The sequence below is a fragment of the Nelumbo lutea genome, chromosome 4 (assembly GCF_056320005.1).
Source record: "Nelumbo lutea isolate HS-2025 chromosome 4, American lotus-T2T, whole genome shotgun sequence".
Lineage (NCBI taxonomy): Eukaryota > Viridiplantae > Streptophyta > Magnoliopsida > Proteales > Nelumbonaceae > Nelumbo > Nelumbo lutea.
In genome coordinates, this window is record NC_142687.1 from 57,821,860 (window position 1) to 57,835,146 (window position 13,287).

A 13,287-nucleotide genomic window follows, 5' to 3' on the forward strand; every position below is an offset into this window, starting at 1 on the left:
TGCGACAAAGACCCTTGTACTATGACCGTGAGAGAAAAATCCATCCCTTAACTTTCCATTGAAATAGTATTTTTTAATCCCCAGCAGCAGTAATCCAATCAACGAAAGAGACGTCGACAAAGAAAGGGAAGAGATTTTCGTCCCTCCTCTCAACTTTGCCATGGTCGAGAGTGGCGTCTTCCGTTCTGGATTCCCAAACACAGCGAACTTGGGGAGAGATGTCAATTAATTGATGTCGGTGTTGCCAACGCCGATGGGGACACACAATTCACTCTGATACCGACTGGCCGACCGTACTCTGGCAAAGGGGATGGCGAGAGAATGACAGCTTGAAGCGGGAGCACTGTTGGGGCACAATGGACCCCTCGGCATCGGGAAAAGATGATATGCGAGTTTCAGGAGAAGCCTATACGTCTCCAGTGTGCCATATCACCAACAGCTACACACTGTAGGGAGCTTCAAAGCTAACAGGGTCAACTTGTTCACCATCGAGCAAAAGATGACGCAGAGCTTAACGGTAATGGAAGAGCACGGCCAAATCGCGTTTGCTTGACAAAAGGTTAAGCCATTTCTCAAACAGTGAGCCAACCCAAGACATGGGCTTAGCTATTGAGAGAAGAACTTTTTGTAAAAGGACAGAGATGAAAATGAGCCACCGACGTCGGAACTCTGTTATCCTCGTTTCTTCCGAGTAGTCCACAAATCTTCTATTCTCTATGTTAGAGGACCAGATGAGATCAACCAACCCTCCTGCTTCCTGCGGTTTCAAATCGAGACGATTACTACAAAAATCCTCCTCATTGCACGCCATTCTTTCTATAAAAGAGAGGGGGGGGGGGGGGTAGCCGGGCAGGTAACAAAGATGAAAGGACGCGACTGCGGGTCTGACTGACTCTGGTGCCTTCAAAACAAATGATTCCCTCTAAATAAAGTACTTGTTTGTTTTCTTTTCTTTATAGAAATGCTCATCGATGGCTTTAGGTACAGGAACAGCAGCAGCGGCGGTAATCCAAGTAGCGGCATCGGGAAGGCCACTGTACGCCTCTTCGTCGATCATGTCTGCCTTGTCGTCGTCATCGCCAACGTCCAAGACGAACTGGGCCAGCGGGTTGCCGCATCTATTGGCACAGACAGGTGTATCTATATTCACTACGACATCACCAATGAAGATCAAGTCAAGTCCATGGTGGAACGGATGGTTCATAGCTATGGTCACCTGGACATCATGTTCAGCAACGCTGGTATCTTTAACAACCACCAGGGTATCCTGGACCTTGATTTAACTGCTTGTGATCATCTATTCGCCGTAAACGTCTGGGGAATAGCCGCTTGTGTGAAGCACGCTGCGCAATCCATGGTGGATACAGGCGTCAAGGGGAGCATCGTGTGCATGGTGAGCATGGTTGCTACCAATGGAGCCGAGAACTACACCGACTACGTTATGTCGAAACACGCAGTGCTAGGGCTGGTGCGGTCGGCCAATCGATATCTTGGTAAGCACGGGATTAGAGTGAACTACGTGTCCCTGTCGGCATTGGCAACACCGATGTCAATTAATTGACCTCTCTCCCAAAATTCGCTGTGTCTGGAATCCAGAACGGATGACGCCACTGACGACCATGGCAAAGTTGAGAGGAGGGAATCGTGAGGTCGGGGAAGATGAACAATGTTTTTATTACGAGGGTAGTATGGCGATTAAAAATATTGTAATGGTGGATTTCAATAAAAAGCTAATGAAAGGGAGTCTTTGTCTCACTCACATAGTACAATGGGTCTTTGTCACAAAACAAAGTGTAGAGGGGTCTTTGTAATTTACCCTAAATATTATATGTATATATTATGTTTAATATATATATATATATATATATATATATATATATATATATATATAATATATACTGAATAGAATCGGACCTAGAATCAAGGACCAGGTGATGGTTCTAACTATTCAATCGATCGGGTCAACGGTGGATTGAAAACATTAGAACAAGAAGGTGAATTCGTCAAGGCATCAAGACATAAAATAAAGGGTTATATATTTAAACTACCCCTATGGTTTAGTAAATAAACAAAATCTTACCTATTGTTTAAGAAATTATTTAAAGTACTACTACCATTTATGGACATTACCGATAAACATTAACATATAAAAGTAAAATATCAAATTTATCCTCAATTATTCCTCAAATTTTCAAAATAAAACCCCAATGCTGAGGAAAATCTAATAGCATCCCTATGAAGCAAACAATAGAAAACCGGTCCTCTTATTGCATAATAATAAAAAAAAAAAGATATGCTCGTGGTGAATTCGTTGTAGTTGGACTAGTACCATTATTCTGGATTGGAATATCATTTTTGCAACTGGAGCACTAAGTATCTCTGCCACCAAGGGTGATAACCAACCCATTTTCTTAGTAGAACAGAGGAAGTATTCCCCTGAGAAGGTGAGGGAAGCATCTATGGGTAGAGTAATCTAATGCTAAAATACACATTGAAGCCCATTTTGGCACCTTGCTGCAAGTTCTTGAGCTCCATTTCTCTTCTCTAGAGCCAACACATTGGAGACAAAGACTATGATTTCCAGCTCTAGGAGGTCCGTTGAGCAATGTTGGCCATCCAGATGCAGTCAATTGATGGCCAAACTGGGTGTGTGGCGGTTGACGGTGGATTGGCGATGAACAATCATAATGGGGCTGAGTTCCTAATGGGGAAATGAAAAGCTTATCCCCAAAGAACTCACAAACAGGGTCTGTTTCTGATGTAGAGCCAAAAAGTTTAGCAGAGGAAGCAGTTGTTGAGACACCTAGTGTGTCTTTGATGCCAAAGAATTCACCATAGCAAAATAGCACTGTGGAATATTTCGAGAGTTCTTATGTTGTAGGGAGGCTGCCAATATCTTGAAACATAGAGGTGGAGGACGGATCATACCAGATGGGGTTTGGAGCTTACGCAATATCCAAGGCGGCGGTGGAGATGATGGTGAGGATACCAACTGATGAAGGAAGATTTGACCCGACCTCGTAACCACTCAACACGTGGAAAGGCAGCAGCTCGGGACAACGGCACACCTAAGGCGCAAGCTCCAATGAGAGGAACCCACGGTCCGAACTCCCCACAAGGAGCCCGAGCTCTCCCTTGGACCCTAAGCCTTACAAACACAAAAGGCAACAACCCGAACTGGCCCGCATCATGGCAGTTTGGGCCACACCTCTATCCGAACTCAAGACCACCTCGCACACCACTCCAGCACTTCGCCTCCAGGATGTTGAACTGAACAACCGCACCGTACCTGACACCGAAGGAGTCCGTAACTGGAGGCTGCGCACCTGACTAACTTGGGACCTGACGTTTGACAAACCGCACTTCAACGGCCACTTGCCACCACCACCTGCCACCGTCATCTCCAGTTACAGAGACGGCTCCGACAAAGAGAGCAGTGGTGGTTCTGCCCAAGCAGAGGTGAGGACACCTGAACTGGTAGAAGCGCTGAGGTAATCATACCCGACCTGATAGAAGCTTAGGAGTGAGTGCGCGAAGTGGTTATAAAAGGTTCTCTACCCCCCAAGAACGAGGTATGTGAACTTTGCACCATTTGGTTTATCATCTTGCCTTTGAGGATACTAACTTGAGCTTCAGAGCATTCTCACTGGGTCCCTCCCCGGAGATACTCGCTTTCTTCCCCGTTTCAAGCACCTTCTACTCCAGCCAGAGGCGAGATCGTTGGCAGGTAGGACCGACCGGATTGCGCACCATCAATTGGTGCTGTCTGTGGGAAACGCTTCTAAAAGCCTCCCTCTAAAACTCTTATAACCTCCTTTTTCCAAGAAACCCCAACACTCATGGCTTCTTCCAGCAATGCCAGACGTAGCACGGAGATGAACGCCCCCGGGGAACAACTTCAAGTCCCCGTGGTGTGCATTGGACAGTTCACCATCCCCCTCCCGGTGGATGGGATCCCCAGCCTGAATGCGCCACAAATAGTGGCTCCAGTAAACTTACCCGCTGTGAACGTCCCCCTTCCTCTCCCTGTCGAGGCAACCTCTACCGAACCAACTGTTGTTCCCCTGGCGACTAGCTAGATCTAGTTTGACGACCTGATGCAGTGCATGCAGGCAATGCAAGCCCAAATGTAGTAGTTCCAGCAGCACCAAGTATTGCACCACCTCTCTCAGTATCACTATCAGCAGCAGTTCCCCCAACTACCTCCTCTGAACCAACCCCATCTTCCACCTCGGCACCCTGCTATGAAGCCGGTTAAGCCCTCCCCCAAGGGTAGACGCCTTCACCAAGGAGAAGCCTCCCAACTTCAAAACCCCTCCAAGAGCTAGGCCTCATCCCCGGGCCGGAGAGAAAGGATCTCCCTTGCCTCGCAGCTCGCCTGCGGATCGGGAACCTCGCCAATCAAGTCAGCACCTTGGCACTCCAAGCCTGAGCTCCCGCCCACTGAGAACCAATTCAGCGTCCTAGCAGCGAACTACCAACACTCTGGGCCCATTGAGCTCGACAACATAGAGGCCAACAGCGCCAGTACCAGGCCCACTCAGCAACGAAGACGCCGACGAAGTCACCGAACTGCCACTCGTGTCCTGCCCGAGCTCAGAGGTAAAGAAGAGACAAGCTCGGACGAGGTAAAAGCTGACCCTATTCTCTCAGTTCCTTCCCCCCTCTCATCAGAACTCCTTGCAGTCCTCATGCCCAGAGACTTCAAACTCCCCCCTTTAGACAAGTATGATGGGTCCTTCGACCCCAACGACCACGTCGATGCCTTCCAGTCCTAGATGCACCTAGCAAGGGCCAGTGAATTGTGCATGTGCGTGGCCTTCACCACCACCTTCAGGGGGGTGGCCTGCACTTGGTACAGGAACTAGGCCCCCAGGTCGATAAGAAGCTGGACCTAATTCGTGCAGGTCTTCACCGCACACTTCATTACCAGCAAGTGGTGCCCCAGAACCGAGGAAAGCATCTTCGGAGTTGTCCGGAGGGAAGGAGAATCCATCCGGAGCTACATCAAGCGGTTCAATGACGCGTGCTTGCAGATATCGCGACTGGACCCTGCAGTGCAGCTCACGACAGCCAAGAGAGGAGTAATGCACAAGGAGTTCAAATGGCACATGGTAGCTAGACAGCCCGCGGCCGTAGCCGAATTCCTCAAGCTCGCGGATAAGTTCATGAGAACAGAGGAAGAGATTAACCAAAGGACCGAAAGCGGGATTGAGAAAAGGAAGAGGGAAGGCGAGATCTCCAACCCAGTTGATAGGAGAAAAAACCCGACCAGGGAGACAAAGTTGAGCCAACCGTTCCGAGCTCCCTTAGCAGTTCGGACGGACTACACACCCTTAAACGCGAGGCGGACCGAGATCTTGATGACGATCAAAGACGCCCCCATACGTGAAATGGCCACCTCACCTAAAAGGGAACCCAAATGAGAGAAATAAAAACTTGTACTGCAGTTTCCATAGAGATCATAGTCATAGTACCGAACAGTGTAATAATCTCCGGGACGAGATTGAGGGACTCATCTGTCGCGAGTACTTGAGAAATTTTGTACAACATAACAATAATAATAATAATAATAATAATAATAATAATAATAATAATAAGACAGGTCAGCAAGGGGATCACAGTAAGGGTGCACCCGAGTCCAGCGGCAGGGCGGCCGAATTGCCGCAAAAACAGTCTCCGGAGGAGAGGCCAGTTCGGGGAACCATCCACGTAATAGTGGGAGGTTTGATAGTCGCAGGTTGCACTTCAGCAGCAGCCCGGGCATCAGTTCGCAAAGCTGCCCGAGAAGAGCGAAACCCTCCAAAGAGGCCGAAAACAGAGGAACCGATTTTCTTCACGGAAGACAATGCATGAGGGGTCCACTACCCCCACGATGATGCCCTTGTCATCAAATTAAGGATCAACGACTTCGAAGTCAGGCGCGTGCTTGTTGATTCAGGCAGCTCGGCGGACATTCTCTTTAAGTCAGCATTTGACCAGCTTCAGTTGCAGAGAAGCGAGCTGAAACCCACAAACACTCCTCTGGTAGGCTTCAGCGGAGAGGAAGTCAGGCCCCTCGGGAAAATAACAGTACCAGTGGAAGTCGACACATGGCCCTGTGCTGTCAGACTCAATCACGATTTCTTGGTAGTTGTGACCCCCTCCCCATACAATGTTATAATAGGGCGGCCAATCACTCATGTCCTATGGGCAGCGGTCTCTACCTATTACTTGGCAATGAAGTTTCCTACAGACTTCGGTGTGGGGGTAGCGCGGGGCGACCAGCTTGACGACCTCGAACTGGAGCGACCTACAGAGCAAGGCGAGGAATGAGTTGCGCCCACAGAAGAAACGATCGCAATCCCAACTTCTACTACGGACCCAGCTCGGACGCTACAAATCGGTGCTTCTGTCCAGGAACCTCTACGAACTGAACTGGTGAGTTTCTTACTCCAACATTTAGATATTTTTGCATGGTCTGCTTCTGGTATGCCCGGCATTGACCCCAGCCTTATAACTCACAAACTTAATATTGACCCTGTAGTCAGACCCATTAGACAGAAGAAACGCAACTTAGCCCTAGAATGTTGGAGGGCGGTCGATAAGGAGGTCAAAAAGCTCATCGCAGCAGACTTCATAAGGGAAGTTCACTACCCGAGTTGGGTAGCCAACCCAGTGCTGGTAAAAAAGGCAAACGGCAAGTGACGCATGTGCGTCGACTACATTGACCTAAACCGGGCCTGCCCGAAAGATTGCTTCCCCCTCCCCAAAATTGACCGCCTGGTGGACGCGACCTCGGGACATGAGTTGCTAAGCTTCTTGGACGCCTACTCAGGCTACAACCAAATCAGGATGGACCAGTCCGATGAGGAAAAAACCACCTTCATAACCGAGTTTGGCCTGCACTGCTACAAGATCATGCCCTACGGACTAAAGAATGCTGGGGCAACCTTCCAAAGACTTGTGAATAAGCTGTTTCGGCCCTTAATTGGCACGAAAATAGAATATTATGTAGACAACATGGACGTCAAGACACAATTTTTACAGGAATTAATACAAGACTTAGATTCTGTCTTCCGAATTCTGCATCAATTTAACACAAAACTGAACCCAAACAAGTGTGTCTTCGGTGTCACATCGGGTAAGTTTCTAGGGTACATTTTCAACCGATGCGGCATTGAGGCCAACCCGGACAAGATAAAGGCCATCCTAGATATGAGACCACCCCGAAAAGTAAAAGAGGTTCAGAGGCTAAACGGCCGCCTAGCCGCTCTGAGCCGCTTCATGTCCAAATCGACAGACAGTTGTCTGCCTTTCTTTAAAGCAATCAAAGGCAAAGGGTTCGAATGGACCCGAGACTGCCAGCTCGCATTCGACAAGCTAAAAACTACCTCGCTAGCGTGCCGATCTTAACCAGGCCCGAAGAGGGCGAGGTCTTAGAATTGTACCTCTCGGCAAGCGATGAGGTGGTCAGTTCGGTATTAATAAAGTAGATTGGGTCCAACGATCCATCTATTTATGTTAGTAAAATTTTGTAGGGAGTAGAGACGAGATACCCGCAGATAGAAAAGTTGGCATACGCACTGATAATTGTAGCTCAGAAACTACGCCCATATTTCTAGGCTCACACTGTCATCGTCTTGACTGACAAACCTCTGAGGCAAGTCTTACTCAAGCCTGAGGTTTCCGGTCGGCTAACGAAGTGGGCCATCGAGCTCAGCGAGTATGACCTACAGTATAAGTCACAAACTGCTATTAAGGCCCAAGCCTTGGCGGACTTTACCGCCGAGTGCACGTTTAGCCTCGAAGTCCCTAGGCCGGTTGAGCCCGAGATCCCTAGTTCGGGTGAACCCGAAGCTCGCAGGCCAATAGAGTCTGAACCCCATGAAGTAGCAGTCAGGGTGGCATCTCTCCTGGTTAGGCCAAATGTGAACTGTGATGAGGAGCCCTGGATCCTTCACGTAGATGGCGCCTCGAACCAGCAGGGTAGCGGGGATGGAATAGTGCTACGCGGCCCGGGTGGCACAAAATTGGAATACGCACTACGCTTTGAGTTCGAGGCATCCAACAACGAGGCAGAGTATGAGGCATTGAAAGCCAGGATGAACCTAGCACAAAAGGTAAGAGCAAAACACATAGTTATCTGCAGCGATTCCCAGCTTGTGGTCAACCAGGTTATGGGCAAATACGAAGCACGCGAGCTAACTATGATCGCCTACCTGGCAAAAGTAAATGAGGCTCTGCTTAACTTCCAATCACACTTCATTAGGCAAATCCCGAGGTTAGAGAACACTGAGGCTGACGCCCTGTCTCGGTTCGCCAGCATGAGTCACATTGCCATGAGAACCGTGTACATAGAGGACTTACCTCGGCCTAGCATTCTCAGTGGGGTAGAAGAGGTCGCTCCCGTCCATGAAGCAGAGCCGAGCTGGATCGACCCACTCGCGAGCTTCTTGCTAGATGGAACCCTCCCTGTGGACCACAACGCAGCCAGGAGGGTGTAGCGCCAGGCAGCCAAATATGTCATAATAGATGGACGACTGTACCGACGATCCTACACGCTCCCCTACCTGCGTTGCTTGTGACCTACTGAGGCCGAGCTCGTACTCCGCGACACTCATGAAGGTCTGTGTGCTGGACACAAAAGGCACTTCAACAAGGGTACTACTAGCCAACGATGAAGGCAGATGCCGTCGAGCTCATCAGAAAATGCGATAAGTGTCAAAAGCATGCCAATATCCACCATCAGCCTGCCGCCGACCTCAAGTACCTCACCAGTCCATGGCCCTTTGCGCAATGGGGGATCGACCTCCTGGGGCCATTCCCGCTAGCAACAGATGGGAGGAAGTTCCTAGTGGTGACGGTAGATTACTTCACAAAGTGGGTAAAAGCTGAACCTCTCGCAACAGTTACAACTCGAAACATACAGAACTTCTTCTGGAAGAACATAGTATGTCGCTTCAGGTTACCTTGGGTACTGATCTCCGACAATGGCAAGCAGTTCGAAGATATCAAGTTTCAGGAATGGTGCCAAGATATAGGGATTCGGCAGAACTTCACATCGATCGCGCACCCGCAGGCAAATTGTCAAACAGAAGTAATGAACAGAGCTATCCTCTGCGGACTGAAAGCGCGACTAGATCGAGCTAAAGGGTTGTGGGCGGACGAGCTACCAAGTGTTCTATGGGCTCACCGAACTACAAAAAAAACTGCCACAGGAGAGACCCCCTTTAACCTCACCTACGGCACCAAAGCGGTAATCCCGACGGAGATCGAAATACCTACTCTACGACTAGAAGCATATGACGATCAGACAAACGGAGATGAGTTGCGTACCAACCTCGACCTATTGGACGAGGTAAGAGACCTCGTGTACATCCGAACCGCAGCTTAACAGCAAAGAGTAGCTCGGTACTACAATGCCAGAGTAAAAAAGCGGAACTTTCACGTCGGCGACCTGGTCCTCCGTAAGATCATGGCACCCGAGCCCGGCATGGGCAAACTTGGACCGAATTGGGAAGGGCCCTACCGAGTAAAGAGAGCGCTCAGGGGGGCATACGAGCTCGAAACCTTAGAGGGCAAACAAGTACCCTGGGTTTGGAACGTTGTTAACTTAAAACAGTACTACCTATAGATCACCAAGCGAAGTGGACTAAGTCGCTACCAGAGCCTAAGGGATAGGATGCCGAGCTAACAAGGACCTCGACATGGGCAAGCATAGGTAAAAAATGCCAACTAAAAGCTCAGGCAAAGCGCCAACAACGAACTAATAGAGGCATCGACATATGGTCAGTTCGGCAATACGACCAATTCGGAGGAAAGAGTGACCAACACTTAACCAAAAGAAAAGTCATTCCATTGCAAAATACTTTGTGTACATTTCCAAAAAAAAAAAAAAACAACAACAACAACAGAAGCGAGCTCACAGGCCAGGAGGTACTTCTTCACCATCAGAAGGCACTTCAACGACACCCGAAGGTCCTGCCTCGTCCTCAGAATCCGGCTCATCGTCGGCAGCATTGGCCATCTCTTAAGTAATGCGCGAAGTGGTTATGGCACTAATATCGAGCTTGGGGTACGTATTCCGGATCATCCATCGGCTCAGTTTAAAGCCCCTTCTGTACGATCCCACCATCAGGTCGTCAAAGCGCGGTGAGGCAATATATTCATCAATGGCCTTCTTCTTGTTATCCTCGATGCCCTAAGAAAAGATCTCCGTCCTCTCCCAAATATCCTCTTAAAGGTATTCAACCTGATGTTGCAAGTCCAGCCTCAGGTCCGCCATGTGCTTCACCACGACTCCCATGGCCTCGGTATCCCTCCGAGACCTCACCAGCCTGGCCTGTGCAGCGTGAGAAGCCGCCTCAGCAGCTCGGGAAGCCGCCTCGGCAGCGAGGGAAATCTCTTCGGCAGCTCGCGCCTGTCTCGAGCTCCTTTCCACTTGGGCCGCCAAGGCATGGATAGAAGAATTCACATACCAAAAGGAAAAATAACAAATGATCAAAAGAACGATAGCAAGAAAGATAAAAGCAAAGAGCTCGACAAAGAAATCGCTAACTTACCACCATGGCATGAGTGGTAGCATGACAAGCTACCTGGTTCAAAGGGAGCTCGGTCAATGCCGCGACCTCCTCAGGATAAATGGCCTCCCTACTCTTTTGAAGAGCGTGGTTCGGTGACAACACGCTCTTGAACTCGCCTTGGGCTCCCGAGCCTAAAGGCCCAGCTCGCGTATAAGCAGACTCAGAGTAAGCAGGAGCCCCCGTGTAAGTAGCCCCGGCATAAGGGGCCCCTGCCGCTTCTTGCACTAGAGGGGCCATCTCGGGCTCCCTGGGCGGATCCACTGACGGGTAGTCTGGTACCTCAGGCTCCGCATCTTGGGGCAGTTCGGGATGAGTTCGTTTGGCAACTCGCTTCCTCCTCTTCATGGCGTGAAGCAGGTTCCCACCACAAGTCTTCTCTAAGTCCATCACACCTGCAAAAAAGAGCTCGGCATCAGGAAAACAAAAGAATGGAGCAAAACAAAAGGCAAGCCTCTGAGTAAGGAACCTACCCGAACTCAGACCGGCCTCGATGAGCTTGGCCTCCATTAGATAATGGTGGCATTTTAGCCCAAGCCGTGCCCATTCCCGGAGGCCCTTCACCGTCTCCCTATCAAGCGTAACACCGGCATCTGGGGCAGCCATCCCCCACCCGGTTTGGAACGGCCACCCCAATGCACTTCACACCCTGAAGTAGTCCCGTTTCCACGTCGGAACCTTGTTGAAAAGATCATGTAAAAGCTTAAAATCCGAGCGAGGAGACAGGTAATACGCCTGCCTACGCCCGAGAAGGGGACCCGCTTGCTTCTTAAGCATTAGAATGGAAGAAAAGATCTCCAAGTCTAAAGGCAAGATCTGCTCGCAAAATAGGGAGATTGTCCCCACCAAGTTACGAATAGAATTTGGGTGAAGCTGGCCGACAGTAACGCCAAAGTGGTTCATAACCTCGACAACGAGTGGGTAGAAAGGTAGGCGCAACCCAACCACGAGTTGCTCCTGGAATATAACGATCTCATCAGGATCATGTTCCCAAGAGAAACAACCTGAGGGTATGAAGTAGGTGTACTCCCTAGGCAAGTTGAAATGGGTAATAAGGGACTGAAGCCCCTCGGGCGTCATTGTCGAGGGTCCAAACTTGTCTAACGTCCGACCTTGACGGGAGGAGGACGCCAAACTACCAGAGGCGACTCGGCCTACAGGTTCAAGCTCCTCCTCGAGGTCTACCTCGGGTTCACTAAGGTTGTCGAGGGATGCGACTCGATTCGTAGAACCTGCATCTGAACCCCTCAAAGAATTGTCTGAGCTGTCCGAGCTAGACATCGGGAGGAAAAGGATACCAGGAAGAAAGAAGACTCACTCGGAAAAGGCAAACGAACTACGGAAACTTGGACGTGAGCTAAAAAATTTGGACGCGAGCTCAAGAAGCAAAATGCGGGAGAATGGCAAGGAAAAGCGACTGGGGTCCCCCACTATTTATACCCACAGAATCCGAAAACCAACGGCTCTGATCAAAGCCAATCCAACGGCCCGCAATCGCGCTGACCACATGTCCTCTGAGACCGAGACGTGACAGGCCGCACGTCATTCAAAACTGAAAGAGCGTCGGAACACGTCTCCCCGCGTTAAAGACCGTAGCAACGCGTTTTTTAAAATTTTGAAGTAACGCCCGCTGTCACGTCTCCCAGCGGCGCGTTTTTTAAATTTTGAAATAAACGCGCACTGTCACGTCTGTCAGCATTTATAGACGGATTAGCGCGTTTCCTGACTTTTTGGCGCTCGAGGAATCCGGAAGAATGCACACTCCGCGCTATCAGTCAAACCAGTCCGAAGTACGGGTCAAATCCACCCGCCACCTCGCGAACTCCCCGCGCTAGGGCAAGTCCCTTTGCACAAGGAGTGGGGGGCAATTGATGAAGGAAGATTTGGCCCGACCTCGTAACCACTCAACATGTGAAAAGGCAGCAGCTCGGGACAATAGCCTGCCTCATGGCAGTTCGGGCCACACCTCTATCCGAACTCAAGACCACCTCGCACACCACTCCAGCACTTCGCCTCCAGGACGTCGAACTGAACAACCGCACCGTACCTAACACCGAAGGAGTCTGTATCTGGAGGCTGCGCACCTGACTAACTTGGGGCTTGACGTTTGACAAACCGCAATTCAACGGCCACCTGCCACCGCCATCTCCAGTTACAGAGATGGCTCCGACAAAGAGAACAGTGGCGGTTCTACCCTAGCAGAGGTGAGGACACCCGAACTGGCCGAAGTGCAGAGGTAATCATACCCGATCTGACAGAAGCTTAGGAGTGAGTGCGCGAAGTGGTTATAAAAGACTCTCTACCCCCCAAAACAAGGTATGTGAACTTTGTGCCATCTGGTTTATCATCTTGCCTTTGAGGATACTAACTTGAGCTTTGGAGCATTCTCATCGGGTCCCTCCCTGGAGATGCTCGCTTTCTTCCCCGTTTCAGGCACCTTCTGCTCCAGCCAGAGACGAGATCATTGACAGCTAGGACCGGTTGGATTGCGCACCATCACTAACGAAGGAGCTCTAGGAGATGGGAAATCATTGCCAACTGTGTGGCATCGGATTCTTTTCCGAGAAAGCAGAGGAGAAACTGAGGGAGGTGATTGAGGAGTGTCCTTTGAGTTAACTTGATGAGACCCAAGACGTGGCCCCTCTTGTTGGATTCTTGCATGGCTACTGATGCTGGTGACTGGGTTAATGGGAAAACCATTTGCGTTAATGGTGGCTATGTGTGA

At 49.9% G+C, this 13,287-nt stretch overlaps 2 pseudogenes; both read left to right on the forward strand.

Annotated features, from left to right (window-relative positions):
- Positions 1–849: 849 nt before the first annotated feature.
- LOC148860758 ((+)-cis,cis-nepetalactol synthase NEPS3 pseudogene) lies at positions 850–1,689 on the forward strand (annotated as a pseudogene).
- Positions 1,690–2,712: 1,023 nt separating this feature from the next.
- Positions 2,713–13,287, forward strand: LOC148860759 (uncharacterized; annotated as a pseudogene).